Here is a 22,957-nt window from a genome sequence, read left to right on the forward strand (position 1 = left end):
CTTATGTGTGCATACAAGAGACTAAAATTCCTTTGAAAGTTTATAATTTCTCATGGGAAAACACAACATAAAAGTTACTTTTACTCATAGAAAAACAACACCATATTTTCCTGTCAACCTTTGCTGTTGGGAATTTCAAACTTTTTGCATTTTTTCCCTGTGATTCTTTGTCGACCCAAGGGAGAGGCATTTACAACATAATTTACTTTCAGCGTGTCTCTGTAAATCATTGTAATACTATCTATGGCTAGTGGGAAAAAAAAAAAAAGCAGCACTCTCCAGTTGGACTGACAAACCACTTTTCCAAGACTTCAACAGCAAAGCAAAACCCCCTATTTCAGCATGGCAACACTGACACAGTCAGATACACAAAACAAATGTATTTTATGAGGGCTTTCATATGAATTTTTGTATTTAGAGGTTATAATATTTATTGGGAAATAGCCATTGAACTGTGTTTACTTGAAGCAAAATATTCAGAATGTGCAGAGTACAAAATGTGTCAGTGAGAAAATTCTGGTGCACAAAGGAAAACACTTATATTTCTTTTTTGGAAATGTCAATATATTTTCTTACTGTTCTCAAGGCCTGTTGTTGTCACTGTTGTTGTATAGGCTTAACAGTGTTGTCAGAGGTGAGGTGCTTTAAGAACATGCTGCCATAAAAAAGCTGGAAAACCTGTAGAGTCTTTCAGCCTCACTTTTTGAGACTGCTGCTAATATCAAGGCTCATTCAGTTTTACATTAGAACTTGATGACTTGCACATTGGTTGAACCTTCACCTTTTACAACCTTAATGGGGATTTATTAGCTATTTCACAGTGTGTAAATTTGAATCTAGGTCAGATGAGGAAGAAAAATAGGGCAAATCTGGGCCTTAAGTATAACCTGAATATAATATATCAGGATTAAAAAAAAGGTGCAAAATTAAACAGATGATTAAAAGTGTCTAGAGCAGGCAGGGTTTGAAAAAAGAGCTTGATAAATTAGGGGTGTATGTAGGATTTTTTTTTTTTTTTCGAGTTCAAACTCAGGTGACTGGTGAAAGTCTGGTTTCCACACAAATTCAGCAGATTAAGGAGTTAAAATAGCTTGTTAACCTGTTTCTGCTAACTGCTCACAAGAGGAAATGTAACACAGGTGTGTTTGATATTCACAAGATTAAAGCTTTTGTCTACCATCAAATGTTCACCACATTAAAGTCGTTTTAATGAGGTATTGGGAGATAATGAATGTAAGCCTCTAATTCAGTGCAGCAGAGACAGTCTGCCCCTGCTCTGACCCTGCTGCAGCCAGGTATCCAAACCAACAGATTAGTCACACTTTTACACCAAAAGATGTGTGCAGAACGGAGCAGCCACTACCTGCTGCTGTCCTGCCCTGCTAAAAATGCATCTGGTTCAGGTGCCTCGAATTGTCTGAAGCCTGACATCAGATATTCCCCATGTGATGGTGCCCATCCATTACCCATTCCTTCAGGAAGATTATCTGGAGGGGGAAAAAAAAAAAACAAAACAAAAGAGAGCTGATGTGAGAAGGAAAGATTTTAATAATGTGAGTGCATGAGGTAGGCAAAACCAGGTACAAATTAATATTATTTATGTTGTTAATGTTATCATTCGTTCTGGTAATCAGTGATGTTCAGAAAGTCAATAGCTGGAGTGAATAAAGGTTGGAAAGGTCCCTGTGGTTCATCCAGCTCTGTACTCACTGCTCCACGGATCCACCCCTCCCACTAAGCTAAGGTACACTGCCTGTTTGCTTATTCTTAATAGAATAAGCTCCAAATAAAAATAAAATTAAGATCCTGAAAGGTTCTCCAAACCAGATTTATTTTGGCATGCATATGCAGGAAACTATGTACTGTAGCAAGTTTTAAATACTGTATTTGGACACTAATTCTCAACTGCCGTCATCAGTTTGCTGACAGCCATCTGCTTGGACCCTGCTCCTTCCTCCCGTTCAGCACCGTTAAAGTAAAATATTGACAGAAACAACTTCTGCAGCAAAAGTGGAAAAGTTAATAACATAACTGAAGTCACACGGGATTTTTTTTTTTTCTCTCTAATGTTCTGGAGCTCTCCTACAATTTTGTTTTACTCATGCCTTAATTTAGAAGTGTCCCACCCCGGCTTAAAAATAGGATGTTGTGTAGCCAGCTATCTATAGATGGGCCAGGTTCTCGAGGAGAGATCTGTAGCTGCAAGTGCCTCCTGCGCAGCTGATGTGGCTTCATGGGATGAGTAGTACACGTGCTCCTGCAGGAGCTGACACACTGGGCAGGATGCTGTCAGAGCTGGGGGAAGAAGTCACTGCAGTGAGGTTGTCACCGTGGCTGCCAAAATCTGCTCCAACACGAGCAGCAGATGGATGAAATTTAGATTTACCTGCAGAAACACTTAGAACAGTGATTTAGGGAGCCTTTACATATTGCACTCTGCTGGCTCAGAGCTCCTGGGGGTACCTGGACACTTCCAGAATGATCCTCAGCCTGCTTGGAATGAGATTTTTTTGTTCTGTACATGCCTTGTGATGATCCCCACCTTAATGAGTCTGAGCTGCTCCAGTTCAGCACAGAGCAGGCTCTACCTTCAGCTCTTTGTGTGACATGTCATTAAAGCTCTTGCACAGGTCATAGGGCAATGCACAATAAAAGACTTTGCCACTAATTATTTCAAAAAGGAAAGTGAACATGAGCTCATGTACACACACACACACAGATATACATTCACATAAATAATTTATTTGTCATACCTATTTATAATACATGAATCTTTTATGTTTTATGGTGATACCATTGCAGTTTGCAGATTTACATCTCTTATTAAATTCCCCACACAACAAAACACAGTACTGTGGAAATATATAGCCCTACAAACTGATTCAAGATTTTTAATCCAAGTGGTCTCACTGTCTGCAATATTCCTTTCTAAATTGTGTCATTACATCCCACAAATCGACTTGCAATGAAAGGTAATTTCTTTTTATTCTCTTACAGCTTTGTGGGAGAAAGGAAGGAAGAATCTGTCCTCTAAAGAGCAGCACGACAGTTTCCAGGCTGAACTGTCTTACACACACAACCTCCTCTGTGCTTCTGCAGACACAGACCCACCAGCCCTGTGAGAAGATAAGTGTGTTTACCATGTTGAAGAGATCAGCAGCAGATTAATTGGAGAGAGTAAAGCCTTTGGGCAGATGAGAAAAATTCTGAAAAATCCAGTTTCCAAGCAGGAAATTTGACAAGTGATGCAGAGATCGTGGCAGCAGCTGAAAACTGTGGGCAAAGACAATGCCTCAACATCAAACTTAAGACATGAAAACGGGAAGAATACATATGTTTGAGAAATGTTTCATATATTTGACCTGAGTTTGGGGGTTTTTTTCCCATTTCTTGCCTGATGCACAGCCCTCAGGTCAGCGTGGGGGTATAGAGGTGAGCCCTGAGCACTGTCCATGCTGGGCAGGGTGGTGAGAGCCTTCCTTCCCTCTCCTGCTCTCTTCTGTCATCCCTGTTCTGTTTCCTCCCTCACTTTGGGATAACCTCCTCAAAATTTGTTTGAAAATCCTCCAAGCAGTCACCAGCTCCCAATCCCTTTACAGACCATGCAGCTCTGTCTGTCCCCACATCTCACATGGAGCACACAGCCAGAACTCCCCACCCTGCACTCCTTGAAGCCCCAAAGAAATTGTTTTCTTCTTTAAGCAGTTCTCTAGACTGGAAGGGTGAGGATTCATTGTACAGATATTATTTTAAACAGCCTGTTACACATGTGGTGAGGATGGCTTACCAGCCTCACCAGGCTACCTTGCAGCTTCTCTTTTATGGTCTGGAACTGGAGGTGCTGATGCAGCCCCAGAAAGCCACGGGCAGGAACCACACAAGGAGATTAAAGATGTGATAGGGAGAGGCAGGAGGAAATGCTCCTGCTCATTTTCTTGTGTGTGCTCTTCTGAAGGTGAAGCCAGCAGGACCTCCTGCACAGGTCTATGAGTTTCCAAAATTACCTTTGGAAGTTTCTGTCTCTTTTCCAAAGGAAAAAAAAAAAAGCACCAGCAAACCCAAAGCATGGAAAAATACTCAGCAGAACTAAGGAAACTTTATAAAGACATTGCTGTTGCTTTACTCGGCCATTTTCTCCTGTTTTCCATCTACAAGTGAGAAGTAAAAGAGACCCAACACAGCTTTGCTACCTCTGTGCACATTGGTGGGAGGCTGTAATATTTCCTCAATTAAAATCCCTGGGAAATGTGGCACCATTTAGCTCCACATGTTAAAGAAGGTGCTATCCATCTCTGTCTGCTTCTGTGCTGTGCAGCTCCTGGTGACTTTTCTTCCCAAGTTCAGCCATTTAGAACATTGAGATATTTTAGAGCCATTTAGAACATGGAGATATTTTAGAAGTCACAGAGACTTCTAGAGATGCTCTGGACTGAAGATGTAATTTTTTGTTTTGAGTGGAAATGTCATTTGTTGGTTTGAGTGGAACTATTTATTTTAATTTGCAAAGAAATGTAGAACCAGGACTCTAGTGATAAAAATCCATCCCTGATGAGTGACATGTGGCAAATTATTTTGCTTTTGTAGCATCTTTAATGCAAATGACTGTAAGGTTCCTGAATATTTGACATGAGATTGCATTTATTAAAGTGTTAATAGCACAAATGAGCATTGTTATAGCAAGCAGACACACTACTGAAGAGTTTATAGCAAACAAACAAGCTTTCAGAATTGGATGAGAGACCTGATTTAACTGCAGGTAAATAAAACAATGAAGAGATAAAATTTCAAGTGAATATCAAATTGAAATGTTCAAGGCAGGTTGGAGCAACCTGATCTAGCAGAAGGTGTTGGAACAAAGATAGTCTTTAAGGTCCATGCCATACCAAACAATTCTCAGGTTTAATGATTTTATCATAGATTTGAAATAATAATAAAAAAAAATGTATCTTGGGCATCTTATAAAGAGCTCAGAATATGAAAATTCTTTTTGGCTGCTGTGGTGTGGTGACATTAGGGAGGTTTGTCTCTCTGGTGTCCATCTCTCAATGTCCTGCTGCAGCCAAGGCTGCTGAGGGAATTCCTTGCTGTAAAACACCGGCCATGAGTCCAACCCAAAAGCTGGAAAAGAAGAGGAAAATCAGTAAAGGTCTTTTCTAGATTTACATCCTGGGGAAGAGGAGCACTGTAGCACAAACTGCTGCCTGGTCTGGTGTCTCTGCTGCCAGCATTTGTGTCAGCTGAGCCTTCCAAGCTGGCAGCTGACGTCAGCAGAGAACCTACAAGATTTCCAGGAGAAAAGTGCCACAGAAGAGAACATCTATTTTCCCAGCAAACCCAGTCCCTCTCCCTGGCTGGCAGATGTGAGAAATGCTCTGTGTAGCCAACTCTAATTGTGAGGTCACACCTTCCTTTAATGAGTTTCCTAAAAGTTTACAGCAAGTTTCCTTAGTGACACAGGTAGGGTTTCATTGATCTCCAGCCAGGGCTGCCATTATCAGAGGATGGGGTTCCAATTCCTGATTAATGAAAATTATAATTATGTACAGATAATGGGGAGGGAGAGAGAGATGTTTCCATGTTACTTTAAACAAAGAAGAGTTAAGGCCTTATCTTAACTATGCATTGGCACTGCAATGCGAAATGGTCATGCAAAATTAATTTTTAATGTGTTCAATTTATATTAAAAATTTCTGCAAGTGTGTGAATTTTTTTTTCTAAGGCTGGAGTGCTACTTCATTTACAATATTCCCTGAAGGTGTTTTTTTTTTTAAAGAGACTCTTAAACTGAAGCCATTTTAAGGGTTTTATGAGACATTATGTGAGCTTTCATATGCAAGTTAGTCGTTAAGTACCAGATATTATATTCTGTAATATGCTTAAGTGATATTAGAGGCTGTATATAGCCTGCAGTAATGGCTATTGCTGCTTTTTTAATTTATCAAGAAAATGTTGCTTAAATAAGGAGCAAATCAGTGCTTGGGTGTTAGAAAATATAAATGTAAAGGAAGTAACAATATTGTTGTGACATATTTTGTGCTCTCAGCTTCACTGGGGAGCAAAACCAGGGGCTGCTTTTTCCTACTCCTCCTGGAACACATGGCAGGTCACATATATAACATGCTGGACATATATAAAAAAGAGAAATTTCACTAACCATCATTGCTCCTCATGATTCCATGAGAATTTATATCATGCCTCTGTTAACTGGATTTTTTTTCCTCATATGACTCCTGGCAGTCAAACAAAGTAACAACTCACATTTGTACTTAAAGGAGTGAAGTCTTTGAATGTTCAGCCTACAAAGGGAAATGTTTTTGCTAAGCTGGATTCACTGGTCAAGCTATAAAAGACAGGATAAAAAAAAATCAGAGTAAACCAACACTCACGGTGAACAAACTTGCTACTTTTTTCTCCACCCTCCCTCCCTTAAGAGCCACAGAAAGAAAAAAGAGAAAGCTTTAAGCTGACAAGTTTGTAGAACTGTAAAAGTCACTTGACTTTCCTTTCAAATGTGCCTCTCTCTCCTTGTCCTGACACCAGAATAAAGCCTGACTGTGGCTGTGCTGCAGAGAAAGGGAATACAGGAGTGGTTTGGGCTGACAGCCCTTGGCAGTGACACCTCGTGTTGGCCACAGAGTCCCCCACCTGCTCCGACCCCTGTGTGGAGCCCAGCTGACTGCAGAGCTCAAAAATATTCCAAAAATATTCCTCCTCTAGCCACGGACCCCTCTGCTGTGCCCAGCTGCAAACTCCCGCTCTCAGGCAGACTTGTGATTGAAGAAATGTATTTCAAATGAAAAATAATCTTTTCCATTTTCTTCCCTTCTCCCAGCTGCTGATTCCCACCCTGATTCCTGTTCTGGAGCTGTGATTAATACCTTTTTTTTTTTTTTTTTTTTTCAAAATCACATCATCCTTCTCTCTCTCTGCTCTCTGCCTCTCCTCCCCCTCCTCTCCCCAGTCTCCTCACAGCTGTGGATCCTCACTCCTCCTTCCAGTTGCCTCTGCTGTAGTCCCTGCTCTCCTCCCTCCCCCAGCTCCCTTAAATATTTCAGAGGAAAGTAATCCAGCTTCATCCAGGCTTTATGGCACTGCCCCTCCTCTTGTCTGCACTTTTTCTCTCTTGCTGCCTTTGGGCACACTGCAATCAGCAAACTGGGCACCAAATGGGCAGTGTGGACCCAGCCAGTGCTAGCCAAGGATCTGAGGGCTCTCCTTTGAGGACCAATTTGGCAGGGAGCACATGGGGCTGTCCAAAGGGATGCAGAATCCCTGGGATAAACATCTCCAGGCTCCCGCTGCCGCCTGGGCTCCGCCTGCTGCATGGCCTGATGTGGAGCGCCTGAAATCCCGAGAATGCCAAAAATCAGTGGTCCAGGGGGATCCTCCTGGCAAGGAGGGGATGGCCAGCGAGCAGCAGGTCTGTGCTTGGGGGAGAGGGGGTCAGGATGGGGTGAGCCACTTCCCCTTGCAGGACAAGCCCTGCCGCGCACATTTTTTTAGTGGTTTATGACTACTATGAATTCATTTCATGGACCAAAGAAACTTGGCCCCAGCCTCTTAACTCTACAGCAGCTGCCAGGAGAACCATGTATTCACCAAAACAGAGACATTCCCTCTTCCATCATGAAATCCTCATTGATGGTTCCCCAGTCCAAGCATGAGGAAAGCACAGTAGTCTCCAAGGGCAGTGATTTTGGTGTCTTGAGATTCTCTTAGAAATTAGAGGACAAGCTGATTTGATCTGCTTTGATTTGATTTGATATCCCTTCACTGAGGTGTCTTTTGCCTTTCCCTGGGGGTGTCCATGCCATGCATGCCCACCTTTTCTGGCTGAGCAAGCCCCAGTGTTTTTGATGAAATAAAACTAAACAAACATATAAAGCAGTAATAAATAGAACAAAGCCTGAACCACCTCCTGCCCCTGCTCTGCACTGTGCTCTCTCCCCATGATGATCCCCAGCACCACTCTCATCCCTGTTCCACAGCCACTCCTGAGCTCTGAGTTCCAGGAGCCAACTTTTAACCAGTTTTAAGCTCTTTCATATGGCCCAAACCATTTTACCCTTTCCCCAAGGATGGCGCTGCATGGAGGTTTCCTGTCAGTGTCCGTGTGGTCAAAGGGCAATTAGGCTTTTCTCCTGCAATTTGGAGCTTGAACTGGCTTAATCTGTGTTAGGCAACACAAGCATCTGCTTCTCCTTCTCCCTCCCACCCCCTGCTCATGCACACACAAAGCCTCATTATATTAATAAAATATTTTCCCATTCTTCACCTGATTAGCTGCCTGCACGTGCCTGTGAGCCCATTTTTCATGAAAAATGTGTGTGTGCATTTACACCCATACGTGCCAATGCACCTTCCCCTGATTATATACAAACAGATGTTTATATATAGAATTCCTATTATAAATTTAAATTGATACGGGAACATAAATCTGAATAAATCACAGCTAAGCTGCAGCTTAAAATAAACATTCTGGAAAAAAATAAGCAAATAAACTTTTTTTTTTTCCACTTTGGCAGAATGTTTATTTATTTAACAACAGCGATGCAGTTGCTTACACTTTCTACAAATGTTTTATCTCTTCTTCCTCCGCACCTGTCCCTGAGTGAATAGAGCCACATCTGTCTCATCTTGGCATAACAAGTACACATCTACATCTGTGAAAGATGATTCCATTTTTGAAGGAAACACTGTCTACTTTTACACTCCTGCAGTCTGCTAGAAATTATTACACAATGGATTTTGTGTCTTGCAGGAAGGCTGCTAAATAGTGAATAGCGAGTTTGGAAATGGTACAACAAAAGTAATGCCCTACTTTAACAAATAGATGGCTAGATATAAATATATATTTATTCTAAACTTTATGGGTAAGAGAGACCCAGTGATTAATGTTACCTTCATTTCACTCTTTCTGGTGTAGTGGGCTCGGTTAAAAAGCTCAGGAAATGAGAACTGTTGAGGGTAATAATAGGATATAGATGCTTTCACCTCAGCTGCCATGTCAGAGCGTACATAAAGTTGATAATGACTGGAAAAAATATTTGGAAAAATCCTCTGTGAGGATGGGGAGACCCTGGCACAGGGTGCCCAGAGAAGTTGGGGCTGCCCCTGGATCCCTGGGAGTGTTCAAGGCCAGGCTGGATGGGGCTTGGGGCAGACTGGGATAGTGGAGTCAGCACTGACAGTGGGCTCTTGGTTGAGAGCAGCCACGTGCTGCCCAAGGTTATGTCATTAATGGCGTTCAGCAGGTCATTAAACAAATGAAGAGGTGAGGTTTGGCTCTTAAGGGTTTAATGAGTTAAAACTGTGAAATAGCCAAAAACCTCTCTAGTGATACTGAACTGGGTGGTTTTTCTGCTCATCTTTATTTTATGGGCTTGACTATCAAAGCTGAAGTAAAAATAAAGGAAGGACGAAGTGTCCTGAAGCTCCTCTGTTGTATTTTCCTCATCATTATTACCTCCACTAAACCCAAGAGCTCTTGGAGTGATATACCAAATGCTGCTAAAGCAGTGCAGGATTGTTGTCCGTCCATCCATCCATCCATCCATCCATCCCCATCCATCCCGATCCATCCATCCACTTGTCATCCATCCATTCATCCATCATCCATCCATCCATCCATCCATCCATCCATCCATCCATCATCTATCCATCCATCCATCCATCCATCCATCATCCATCATCCATCATCCATCCATCCATCCATCCATCCATCATCCATCCATCCATCATCCATCCATCATCCATCCATCATCCATCATCCATCCATCATCCATCATCCATCCATCATCCATCCATCCATCATCCATCCATCCACCATCCATCCATCCATCCATCCATCATCCATCCATCATCCATCCATCCATCATCCATCCATCCATCATCCATCCATCCATCCATCCATCCATCCATCCATCATCCATCCATCCATCCATCCATCCATCCATCCATCCATCCATCCCAATCCATCCATCCATCCATCCATCCATCCATCCATCCATCCATCCATCCATCCATCATCCATCCATCATCCATCATCCATCCATCCATCCATCATCCATCCATCCATCATCCATCCATCCCTCCATCTTTCCTCACTTCTCACATGGAGGGATTATCTCAGGAAGAACATTAATCCAAGGTATTGCAGGACTTCTTCTACCTGTCACAGGCTGTGTTTTGCCCTGTGCCAACATGTTTGTGTCTGCTGACCAGCCGGATAAACAGGATGACAAAGAAATTTCACTGAAAAACAAGGTCTGGCCAGGAAATAGAAACTTTCTTCTACCGAAAAAAAAAAAAAATCTGCCTGTAGTAAAATTTTCATTCACCACTTCCCATCTCTTCCTGACTATTTTTCATCTTTTGTCAACCTGGAGTTCTTGTGTAAAGCGTGAGAAACCTTCTTTGCTTTTTCAGCCACCAAGAGTCTCCTAACTTAAAAACAAACAAACAAACAAACAAAAAACATAAATGCAGAAGCGACAGCATTATTTTTGAATGCAGCTTTTCCTTCTCTATGTTGCAGGACATACTCTGAAAGCAGCACAGATTCACTATTCCAAAACAGTCTGAAATGTGCTCAGATCAAAAAGAAATCAATGTCTCCATGAGTGTGATTTCAGAATTGAAATATTTCATGCAGGAAAAAAAAATCCCAATTGGAACATATTATAAATTGTAATTAATTTTGTGGTATAAAACATATATAAAGGTTTAAGGAGTCATACCTGGTAGCGATATCGTTCTAAGAAAAGCTGAATCAATAATTCAACAATCAGGACTGATTTTCTTTTAAGGCAAGTTTGGAAGGCAGAGAACAATTTGTCCTCCTGTGGAGAATATTGAGATATTGATATGCAGGTCTCAGATGCCATGATGTCAACCCTCTTCCCCCTTTTTTTTTTTTTTTTTTTTTTTTTTTTTTTTAAATTTCAGTATTTCATGTACTATCTTTAGGCTTTCTCAAAATCAACTGCTTGATTTGCCCATCCTTCCTGGGAATTTATGATTCATATCTTCCCTTCTTTTCCCTCCCCTCTCTTCTGCCAGACCTTTCCAACTCCCAACTGCTGTTCTATCTTCTATATTAAGCACCCCAGGCTCTGATGTACTTGACAGTGCCCTGTACTTTAAACACACACACAAAAGCCTCTGGTGATCTGAGATATCTTCTACAGTGTGACATACATACACCAACCTCAGACTCCAGACTGTTCACAGTCTTGATAAATACCTTTTATATTATATATTTATATTTATATATTTAAATATTTATATATTTAATTTTTTATATTTTATAATTTCATTCTGTTATTTTATTAAAAGGATGGGGAAAAAACCAAAAAACATTGACAGTTATATAATGTGCATTATTTACTTAATAGCTGTTCTGGTCTATTGGGTAAATATATAGCCAGGCAGTTTTTAAAAACACGTATTACAGACCCAAGAGACCAGAGAGACTCTGAAGCAGCTGTTCCAGTCTATTGGGTAAATATGTATTTAGGCAATTTTTCAAAATATGTTAAAACTCCTTCAGTGCCATTCTGGTCAATTGGTTAAACATGTATTTAGGCTTCTTTTATAAATGCCTTTTATGTAGCCGATAGACTGAAGGAACTGCAACTGCTGAATATGTTTTCATAATTTTTACCTGTGGGTATCACTGGGAGGGGTTTCCTGGATTCCAGCTCCATTCCCTGCTGTCACAGCACTGAGGATGAGCTGGGTGTCACAGCCATCGTCACCAACAGCAAATACAAATATTCCCATACCTGGAATGACATTATTCCTTCTGATTGTCATCCCTACTCACTGAGAGAGATGTTCTCCATCTATTTATCTATTTTTCCTCTCTGTCAGTGGACTGACACACTTTGCATTGTGCTGTGCTGGTTAGCCTGATGGATATTTTTAAACCAGCCATGTTTTTCAATATTCAGAGGCACAAAATGGCATTTTGAAGCCCTGCTGTCAATTCTGGGGTTGTTCATATGAATGAAGTTTAGCACATGCTTAAATATGAGCCAGATCAGGACTCAACCAACAGGACTTAAATTGCTTTATGATTTAAAAAAAAAAAAAAAGCCTCCAAAATCTTTTAAGGTGTTCAAGGTGATAGGAAAATCAAATCTGATGGCTGAGCTGTAACACAAGTTTCTGAAAATCTTAATGTAAAGTGGCTGTGACAGATGTGAACATGCTGGGGTTTGTAGAACTTCTGCTGTATTTCAGCTGAAGATTTATATTTACATCCAGTTCTTTCAGAGTGAGCTCTGGTGAGAATTTTATACAGTCAGAGAAGGAGGGGCTGGGCTTAACTCAGTGGCTCAAGGAAGCTTTTCCAGGCTTGTTTCTGTTAAACCACAGCTTTCAAGACAATTATATTTGCTCCATGGTTCCCTCTTTGCCTTCCCTCCCTTTATGGAGCAGACATCTCCATTGAACTGCTGTTGTAAATTAACCCAAATTTTATTGTTGCAAAAACAGGACTAAACAAATATCTCCTTTTATCCCCACTGCATGAACTGACAGCATAAATTCTTTCTCAGTTTGCTCCTTAATGATAAATTATTAACTCTCCACGTAGGATCGATCATGTTCAGCCTGCAATGGTCTGTTCATCCACAGAATGTCTTCGTTTTCATGTGCTGATAATTATTTCAGAAAGAAAATTTTAATTATTTCAGGAGTGTCCTGAGCTTTCCTTGAAACTTGAGTTACTATTGGTAGTAGGTGGCTGGTTTTCACCTATGTTAGAGTCAGTTCTGGTGTTTTTTATCCCATCTCTTGTTCCTTCAAGATGGGTTTGCATTCTCCCTTTCCAACAAAAATGTGTTACTCACCCATTAAACTATCAGAGAGATCGTTCTGTGTTGGGATTTTTTTCTTTTTTAGAAATGTTGAGATAGGTTATTGCAAATTGCTATAATTTTCAGTTATTTTTATTCCTTTTATTATTTATTTCTCAACAACATTTTTCTCAAACAACATTTTTAATAATGAAATGACTATAAATATTTCCCTCAATTATGTTTAGAAAGCTGAACTTGGGTCTTTCCCAACCTCAATGATTTCATGATTCTCCTGTGGAAATGGAAAGGACAAATAGGCAGAAACTATGAGGGAAAAATGAGGATTACAAGTGTGTGTTCACACAGGTTCAAACACAGGTATAAGTGCATATGGAGATGGAAATGAAAATTTGGTGTATAATAAAAAAATACATATTTTAAACAAGCACTTGATAAACTGGAATATTCTTCTTGAAGTCAGTGTGGACACTTTAACTCAGGCAAAGTGTAAACCTCTGCAGACTGGAGTAAAATGATGTCACCATTTAAAATAAATCAACTGTTTTGCATTAATACGAGTTTAAATCAGAGGATTTCTAAAAGAAAAACAAATGTGGAAAAATATTGATAAGAATTCTGACAAGGAATATTAATAAATGAAAATGTTGATAAGAACTCTGGATGTATTTGATGATTTATTGCCAAAATAAGTAAATTTATTATCCAAATTATTAGACCAGCTGTAATGCCAGGATAAAAATAACAGTGATGCTATGTCACTCACATAATTTCATAAACAATGATCAAATCCCATCAGAATAAGAAACATCTTGTCTGTCAAAGATTACGAGATGCTTTCCAGATCCACCAGTATATCCAGGCCTTTCCATTAATCAGTGCCACTGAGGTTTTTTTCTTTTGAAATCACTGAGCTGGATGCAGGGAGATGTTGTCAACAGGAACTGCTGCTGTGTAATAGACTCAAGCTTGAAATGTGATTCTATTTTTACAATACAAGGATCCCTGCTGGTTTAGGGGAGTCCTGTGCCCACATCTGGATGCTGAGTTCACTCTGTGGAAAAGGTGAAATTCTATTTTTGATAATATTCTAGTTTGTTGTGGTTGGCAGAGGTCAAATGTGGTGAGTTTTATTTTTTTTTTAATATACGAACTTACTTTATAAGTTATTGGTGAGGTTTTTCTTTTCATAGGATGCTCACACCTTGCCAGGAGGTGTGGGTAAACTGGAACTGGAACTTTTGGAACTGCTCTGAAACTGCTGCACTTCTGCCCCTTTAACCATGTTCCAGGTGTTCTCTTACATTAAAAAAATGAAATTACTGATTTCTGTGAGAAAAAAAATAAAAATAAAAACAGCAACAACAACAACAACAACAACAACAACAACAACGAAACAAACATTACTGAGCCAAGGTGCTTAAAAATGAAAAAAAAAGAATTTTAAAAGAAAAAAAAATAGAATAAAACCTATTAATAAGTTCTAATTATCTTTACAATACATAAAGCATATAAAGAAGGAGAGGCTCCTGTTGCTGCAGAGCAAGAAGGTTTTTGTGCTTGTGTGTGGCAGCTCTCAGAGGGCAGGAGACTGGGATAACCTACCATTGCCATAATTTGGTTTGGCAATTTCACTGATCATAAGAATATTCTTATTGTATCAAAATGTGTGACAGCTTTGTGATGGGCACAAATGGGGGATGAGATCAGACCCCGTTTCATTAGATTAAATGGAAATGTGATGTTTTCAACAGTCAAAAAACACTGGAGACACCATCAAAGCTATCAGTGCCCATCTCTCCACAATCTCTGCTATGATCATTTTGTTCCTTTACCATTGATCTGCTACAAAACTGAAAATTAATTTAAAGGAGGAAAGATCTTCAAATATTTATATCTGAATATTTGTGTGGGCAAAATGCAGGCTGAGCTAAGAGCTTGTTACACTTACCAGGATGAAAACTAAACCCAGAGCACCAGCCAAAGCTCTGAAAGAGGGAAAAGATGACTTGGCACTGACTGCAGTGGACATGAGGGTCAGCCCAGGTCTTGACTTCTCCTTCCAAATCCATGCCCACATGTTTTTTTTTCCCTGCTGCAAAACTTTTTGCCTCTCTCGCCAGGAAAGTTTGCACATGCAACCCTTTGATTTGTGAAGGTGTCACTTGGCCAAAGCAGCCAGAGCCCAGATGGGAAAGAGAAAAATGATGGCTGAGGTGGAGGTGCAGGTGAATACACAGGAGATAGGGCACGTTGGGCAGCTCATCTGTCAGCTGAGCAGCAGCCCAGCCTTTCCCAGCAGACATTTCCTTTGGTCCATGTGATATTAAGTAAATGTGATATTGTAAAGCTGATAAAAGAAGTTATCTATTGAAACTTGCTGGACTCGAGCCACTTCTGTACTCTGTCACCACCTGCAAGAGGAAAAAAATGGTGCTACAAAATACCTGAGTCTTGCTGTACTGGCTTTCCACTCAAAAGCACACACCAGCACATCCAAGGTCTTCCTTGCCTTTGAAATATGAGTCATTTTTTCCTTAATCTGCTCTGGACACCACTCACAAACTGAAATGGATATTCCTCATTTCCATTTGGAGTTTTACTGTGTTCCTCTGGCCTCTGCAATGCAGCAGTGGGAGCAGAGATTTCTCCTCAAGATTTGTCTGCCTGGGGAAAATGAAAGGTAATGAATAATGTGCACACCCACCTTCAGCAGTGTCACTGCCCCAAGAGCAGACCAGCACTGAAGAGCTCACTGGATGGGGCACAGTGCAGATCCATCACAGTCCATGGGAGCAATCCAAACAGAGAATGAGAAAGGAAAACCCTCCCAGTGCCAAAAATTGCACTCCTGTCTGTGGCACACGTGGAGGGACTGAGCTCAGCACATCTGAGCACAAGGTTTCTGCCTCCAGGAGTTGGCCAGCCCCAGGCTGGGGTCACAACTCAACACTTCCCTGTCAGGGAGCAGAGACTCCATTCAGTTCTGCAGGATGCTCTCATGCATGTCCAAAAGCATAGATGTGGTTCTGGCAGGATTTTTGCTTTTTCTAATTTTAGTAAAATATTTACAAGAGAGAGGTACTTCCTCACAGTGCATCAGGCATTAGTCACTGATAAGAGTGAACATAAATTCTGGGCTTTAATCTTACATCCTATTATTCCAAAAACCACCTTAACACGCAATGATACCTTATAATATTGAATTTTAAACCCGACCCCCCCAGACTTTTAGAACTGTTAGAGGACCATATGTTTATGGGAAATGGAACATCAGATTCCTGACATTGAGCCTAAAGTTAGGTGACATTGTTTAAAATACCTTCAGAGTGCTTAATCTGACTTCTTTTTGTCCAGTCTAAGCACTTGAAAACCCGATGATAGGCATACTTGTTTGATATATAAAACTTTAAGTATTTATCTCTCTAAAAGGCAAGTTTCCTTGCTTTTGAGAATTTTTCTTCCTGGGAAGGCTTCCAAATCCCCTCTCATGTAGCTCCATGGAATTTTCTCAGCTCTTGTGTTTGCTCCTTCTCCACACCTCTCCCCCAGTGCAGAGAGGCACATCTGTCTGTTTTCTGCCTTATCAAGCAGACATCTACATCTGTGAGGAAAACACCACTTCCTCAGCTAAAAACCTGTATCTGATTGTGGTAATAAAGCACTACTTCCTCAGTTCAAAACATACATCAGACAGGACCAATTACTCCAAATGACTCATAGCAACAGGCCAAGCAACGCTGGTCTTGGCGGAGCCTTTGAACTTGCACCGCTTCAAAGGTGTACTAAAACGTGGTCCAAAATTGCCAAATTACCAGGTTCCAAGCTTTGACATTTGTTTTTCTGAGTGATGAGACAAAGGAAAGCAGTTAGTTCATGGAAAGAAAGAAAAAGGTATTTCCCAGGTGAAGGGAGCCCTTAGCACGGTGAATTCCTGAATGCGAAACAGAAAAATGCTTGCACCTTAAATTAATCAAATAATATAATTGGGTGATTAAACAATACACAACAATAATGCAAAATGCAAACAATATGAGCCAAAGCTACTGAGGGAATTTAATGGGCTTTTAATCACATCCTGGAGGTCAGAGAGGCTCGAAGTGTTATTAATGGGAAGCAAAGCTTTTCACCTTCAGGTCACCAACTCGAATGTGGCACAGGTTGGTTCTGACTGAGTGTTATTTCCATCTGGTAATTACTGGGGGGGCTGTGGTCTCAGCAGCCCCATAGGAAAGGAATTTGCAGAATCCAGTATAAGAATGTGCATCAGCAGCAGTGGGCCAAGGGGTGTCCAGCAGATGATGGATGATCGAGGAGAAAACACAAGATTATGCAACTCAAAGCTCTTCTTTCAGTAAACATTTCAGTGCTTTCTACTACTTCCAAGCAGTATTAAATAAAGTTCTGAAGTTATTGTCTAAAATTGCCGAATTAATTATTTCTAATAAATCTGTTTCCACTTTCCCTATGCTGATGGTCATGGCTGTCTTCTGACAAGCACCATGCCAAAGGGTCTAGTTGGTTAATAATTAATTTTGGGTGGGCTGATCCAGTCTCTCTAACTGTCATTATAACTAAATTAACTTTGAAAAAATAAGTTAAAGAAGGACCCTATACTGAGCATCATACAACATATTATTATTACCTACTGACCCAAAGTTATTTGGGTATTCATGATGCAATTGTTATTTTATCAGGAATCTTCCAATATTAAGACCACAATTAAATAAATACAGCTTTAATTCAGGAATGTATTTCTATTTTTTCCATTTTTATATAGAGGCATTCAGTTTTAATTTTGCCATTTTGTTGAATTTTTACCTGTTTTCTTAACACTGAAGGTGATATTTGGAGGGCACATGATAAGTGACAAGGATTATTGTCTTGGGGTTTGTTCTCAAGAAAGCTCACTGTCAAAATTCAGTGATGGAACTGGCCAGAACAAACGTGGTACCATCCCATTCCCTATTTGGTGCAACTCTTCAACCATCCTTTCTTGTAAACATCTATATGGAAACAAGAAAATTAAGGTTCCATTAATGTTTGGCTGTTTCTCTATAAGTTTTGCCAGAAATATGCTAATGCAGCTATTCAAATAGAGAAATGCAACAGCAGAGAGGCAGAGAAAATACAATCCAAAATCCCAGTTGTCACAGTGGAGGTCTTTTCAGGGCTAGAAGTCACTTCTGGCTTTGGTAGGAAGCCTACAGGCACTTCTTTTTATGAGTGAGTTACATCTGTTCAGGCACTGCACTTTCCTAACACCATACTTTTGTTTTTTAGACTGAGGAGCCTTCAAGTCTAGCAGCTCAGATGCTTGCATCCGTCTGTACCATTTTGGGTAAATACCTGTCACTTTAGGCAGCCTTCTCTGGCTCTCTGCTGAGACTCAGATTGTCCCACTGACATTCTGCTTGCTGTCCCCTGGCACACAGGACAGTGCCACCAGCTCCAGGTAAGGAAAAACAATTTGTGCTAACAATTTCTGCCTTTTCTTGCTTATTAAACTCAAAGGATCTCTGAGGGTGTTTGATGGAGCAAAGAAACGTGGATTGTCTGGTCAGTCCCCCTTTGGTTTCTGTGCCTGTGTCTTTACTGGGCAGGTTTGGAGGTGTCTGTCAGCCAAAAAATCCACAGCTGGCTTTATAACCCTCTCTGATGAATGTTATGCATGCAAGGTATTTTTTGTGTTTGTCACAATTCTTCCTATTGAACACAAACCACTTCACTCTGTTTTAAGGAGTCAAAGAAGAAGTTCTATGCAAAACTAGAGTGTCAGGTTAGCCCTGTGTCAACAGAAATGCACTGATCTCTCCAGGAATATGCATGATAAAAGCAGTTCTTCCTAAGAAAACATCTGGAAGGACCAAGAAAACTTAGTCAAGGTCAGTGTCAGACGTTTTAAATTGTCACTGCAATCTAGATTAAGATTAACTCACTTTTCCTCTGCACCTTTCTCTGTGTCAAGGGTCAACCTGTATTTTCCCATTCTCCCAGAGCACCACATACCCATATCCATATCCATATCCATATCCATATCCATATCCATATCCATATCCATAGAGACTTCACTGCTGACACCCTCCCTACTCAAAAAAAGAAAAGTTTTAAATCCACTTTCCTAAAAATTCAGCTACTACAATTATCATTATTCTTAAATATTGGTTGCATCTCAGCTAAAGGGTCGCCAGCCTGGAAAAGATGAGAAGCTCATAAATAGCCCATAAACTGCCTTTCATGCCAGGGCAGTGGATGAGCAGAACCAGAGTACAAACAGCTCTGGAGGAGCTATGTGTGTTCTCCCTGCTCTGACACAACTGGGAACGATGTTTCCTGTCATCCACCCAGGAGCTGGATTTACGAGCACGTCAGCGCCTGCATTTCAACTGAGGATGCCCAGATGGGGAAACCCTCTCACCAGCACCATGAAATACCCATCTGCTGTGCATTAATATTCCCCAGGGAATTATTGTTTCCTGCTGCCTGGCTCTCAGGGTTGTTGTTGGGAGGCTGGGATGGAGGAGCACAAACCAGAGCGGCTCTGGAGTGAGGATGAGGTCGAGCCACTGAGGGACAGTGTCAGTTTAAGGATGTTCTTTGAAAGCTCCAAGACCACTTTCAGCAGAAAGAATATTGAAAAGCAGAATGTCCCCTATGCATGCATTTTCTCAAATAATACGTTTATGGCACTATTATTAGATCAAGAGGAACAGTTAACGGAGACATGACATGTAACTGTTAAAAATTACACGCCATCAAACATCAGCCAGGGACCCTGGAAGGAAGAGCTGATGCTTATAAATAAAAAATGATGTAGAAATTAAACAAACAACCTATGGAGACTCTTTCAGGTTTTTTCTTTCCCCCTGTTTTTCTTATGCAAAACCACACAATAAATGCTCTTTGAGTTGCAGAGGTTTAATCTATGTGCAGAAAGGGAATTAGAGGCTGATTCAGGGGTTTTTATCCCTTTCCTTTCCTGGAGGCCTCTTTTTTATTTTCTTTCCAGGTATTGATTGTGAAAGTGATATCACACCAGAAGGTGCATTGATATGGTGTTGAGTAACAGAAAACTGCAAAGACTCCTTACAGTATAATCAAAGCTTCTGTCCAAGCCCCCCACTCGGACGAAATCCAATCAATAGGGACGATTAAATGACACATACAGAGCCATCAATATTAAATACAATCCATTTCCTGTACAAGAGCAGTGCAATGTAAAGTGGACAAGATAAAACTTGAATGGGCAGGTTATTTACGATGCTTGTGCAGTATTTAAGCAGTGATGAAAGTTGGGAGCACACATGATTTGCATATTAATCAAAAAAGAAGTAAGTTTTTCGATGCACACAAAATAGATTTTGGTGGGTTTGCAATGTTTCCAAACACTTTTTTTTTTTTTTTTTTTTTTTAAGTAATTCTTGGAGGGGCAAAGTCAGAGAGGAGTTGACTCCGAACTGAAAAACTGTAGATTCTACAATCTGTAATTTTAATGAGCCATTGAGTTTTCTTACAGTGTTTATTCAGTATTCCAAACCATTTCCCTGTTGCCTGTGCAGTGGAAGAAAGGGTTTGAGATAATTAATTGCAACTTTAGTCTGAATTTTGACTCCAAAGGTGAGGAAGAGACCACCAGGAAGTGTCACAATTTGCCATCATGAGCAAAAAGTCAGTATTGGAAGGCACCTTAAAGACCATCTAATTTCCACCTCCTGCCATGGGCAGGGACACCTTCTGCTGGACCAGGTGGCTCCAAACCCATCCAACCTGGTCCTGGACAGCTCCAGGAATGGGGCAGGCACAGATTTTTGGATCTCCCAGGGGCTGTTAAGGTTGCCAGAGGACCCATCAAAGGAAGGCTTTTCTCTGAGGAATTCCCTCACTACCCTCAGACACGCTCTGCAGTGTTGCTTCTGGGCTAGGGAGAATCCACCAGCTGAGATAAATGTTTTTGGTAAACTCCCTGCTCCTCTGTGCTGTGCCAGTCAAAAACCTTCCACCAGTTCTTACAGAGTCCCTGTGTTGTAAACACTGAAAACCACCTCTAATAAATCTGGTTTCCTTCTCTCATATTTATTCACACCACGGCTTCATGATGTGCAGGTGGGGAAATAGCAAAATTAAGGATCTACTCTCAAAAGCAACAAATTGATAAAAATACAGAAATAGATTAAAAATGGAATCTCCAGCAAATCAGGCCCTGAATCAGAGTGTCTTTTGTTCTGGAAAAGTAAGAGCAAGGATGAATTAGTACACCTCAGAGGGAAAAAGACAAAAGGAGCAGCAGATTGGTAGAAGGGTATCACTGTGCTATCCCTGAGCACATTGGTTTTGCTTTTCACACATGAATCCTCCTCATATTGATTGATAAATATAAATTATTTTCTCCCTTTTTTAATGTCAATTCATTCTTTTTCAACATTAAACTTTCACAGTATCTTTGAAGTGAATAGATAAAATTCTTTATCACCAAAACTTGCTGTGGTTTTAGTGGAATCTGGAAGGACTGTTGACAAGCTTAAAGTTAATCATGTATTTATGTCCTTTGTTATACTGGGCCATAACTGGGTTTGGTATGTTCAGGATGAAAACCCTTCATCTTAACACAATTTTCAAGGATTTTTTAAAAAACTCCTCAATAAAAGTTTTATAGAGAAAGTGAGCCTGAAAAATGTTCTTGGAGATGACACTACTCTCTGCCAGGACACTTTCACAAATACTGTGGGGACAGCAGGTTGTTTGCCAATGAAAAGCTACTTTCTCTTGACAAAATTGAAAATTGATGACAAAGTGATTGGGTATTTCTCAAAATGCTGTCAAATGTAATGACATTGGGTGTGTTCCAATTAGTTTTGTAGGCTTTCGAGATGCAGCTCTCTCTCCTTGCCTTCTGTGTAAAAAAACTTTGTGGCGTGAGTCTGGTCTGCTGAAGGACAGCTAGAGCTGCTGCAGCTCCCAGAATTTGCTAGGGAAAAAGGCTGCACTGACACATCTAGTCTGGACTAAATAACCAACTTTCACTTTGCAAAACTCGAGATTTCTTGTCCAGTTTGGTGTGGAGTGACTCTCACCCAGAGCAGATCTGCAGGTCGCGTTGGTGCTGGGAGAGTTGGGGGAATTTGCTGACCAAACAACACAGAATGTTTGGCCAGTAATTAACCACAGCCCTGTAAAATCAGAAGTGCCACGAGGTGCCTGGGATGTGCTGAGCATCCCACCAGCAGGAGCAGAGGGGAGAGGGAAGCCAAATTCTCCAGCAGCATCAATGAGTGTCCCCTTCAGGGGAGCTGGAAACCAGGATCTCCCTCTCTCCCTCCTATCTGAAGCACAAATAACATAAAGCTGGGATAGGATTGATACGGAATGCTACATAAAATGTTTGCTTATAATTATTTCTAGCACCCTTTTGAAGCTTAGGGATAAAACATTTCTAATTATTCATCAGGCCGTTGGAACTCCTAGGCCTCTGTAATAGGGATTTAGCAGAACAACAAATAACATACAGGGATCCAGATGAAAGGAGTGAATTTGAAGGGATTATTACCATAAAAAAGCAAATGACTATTTGATGGAGTTACAACAATACAGAGAGTCAGACAGGGATAGAGAAATAATGCTAATTGATAAATACATAGCTGCTTAAGCTTTGAGCTGTGTAAGAGTTGTAAAATGAGTGATACCTGTAATTTCCTTTTTAAAAAAAGATCCCTCCATTTGAAATGCATATATAAGAAAAACCCCTCAAATGTAGCTTTTCTGTCCCCTCCTCCCATTTTCACCATATTACAGTCACAAGAAGTAATTCTTTAAAAGGCAGGACCATGAAATTTTTTATGGTCTTGGCTGGCTTACAGCTGCATAAAGATTTGCTCCTCAGTTAGGATGGGAGCAAGGACATTTTCTGCAGGACCTGTGATCTGCTCTTGTAGGAACCCCATGGGCCACGGGGAGCAATAGGCATTCAAGGAATGAAGAGAGGATTTTGTGTTCACTGCCATACACCACAAAATCACTGTCCCACCTTCGTCAAAGCATTGCAAAGTAAAAAGCAAATCACAAAGAAATGACAACAAAACCCCATGAAAAAGCCCCAAAAGCTGACTTTGGATTTGTGAACCATCTGAGGTGCAGCC

The sequence above is a fragment of the Catharus ustulatus genome, chromosome 7 (assembly GCF_009819885.2).
Source record: "Catharus ustulatus isolate bCatUst1 chromosome 7, bCatUst1.pri.v2, whole genome shotgun sequence".
NCBI lineage: Eukaryota > Metazoa > Chordata > Aves > Passeriformes > Turdidae > Catharus > Catharus ustulatus.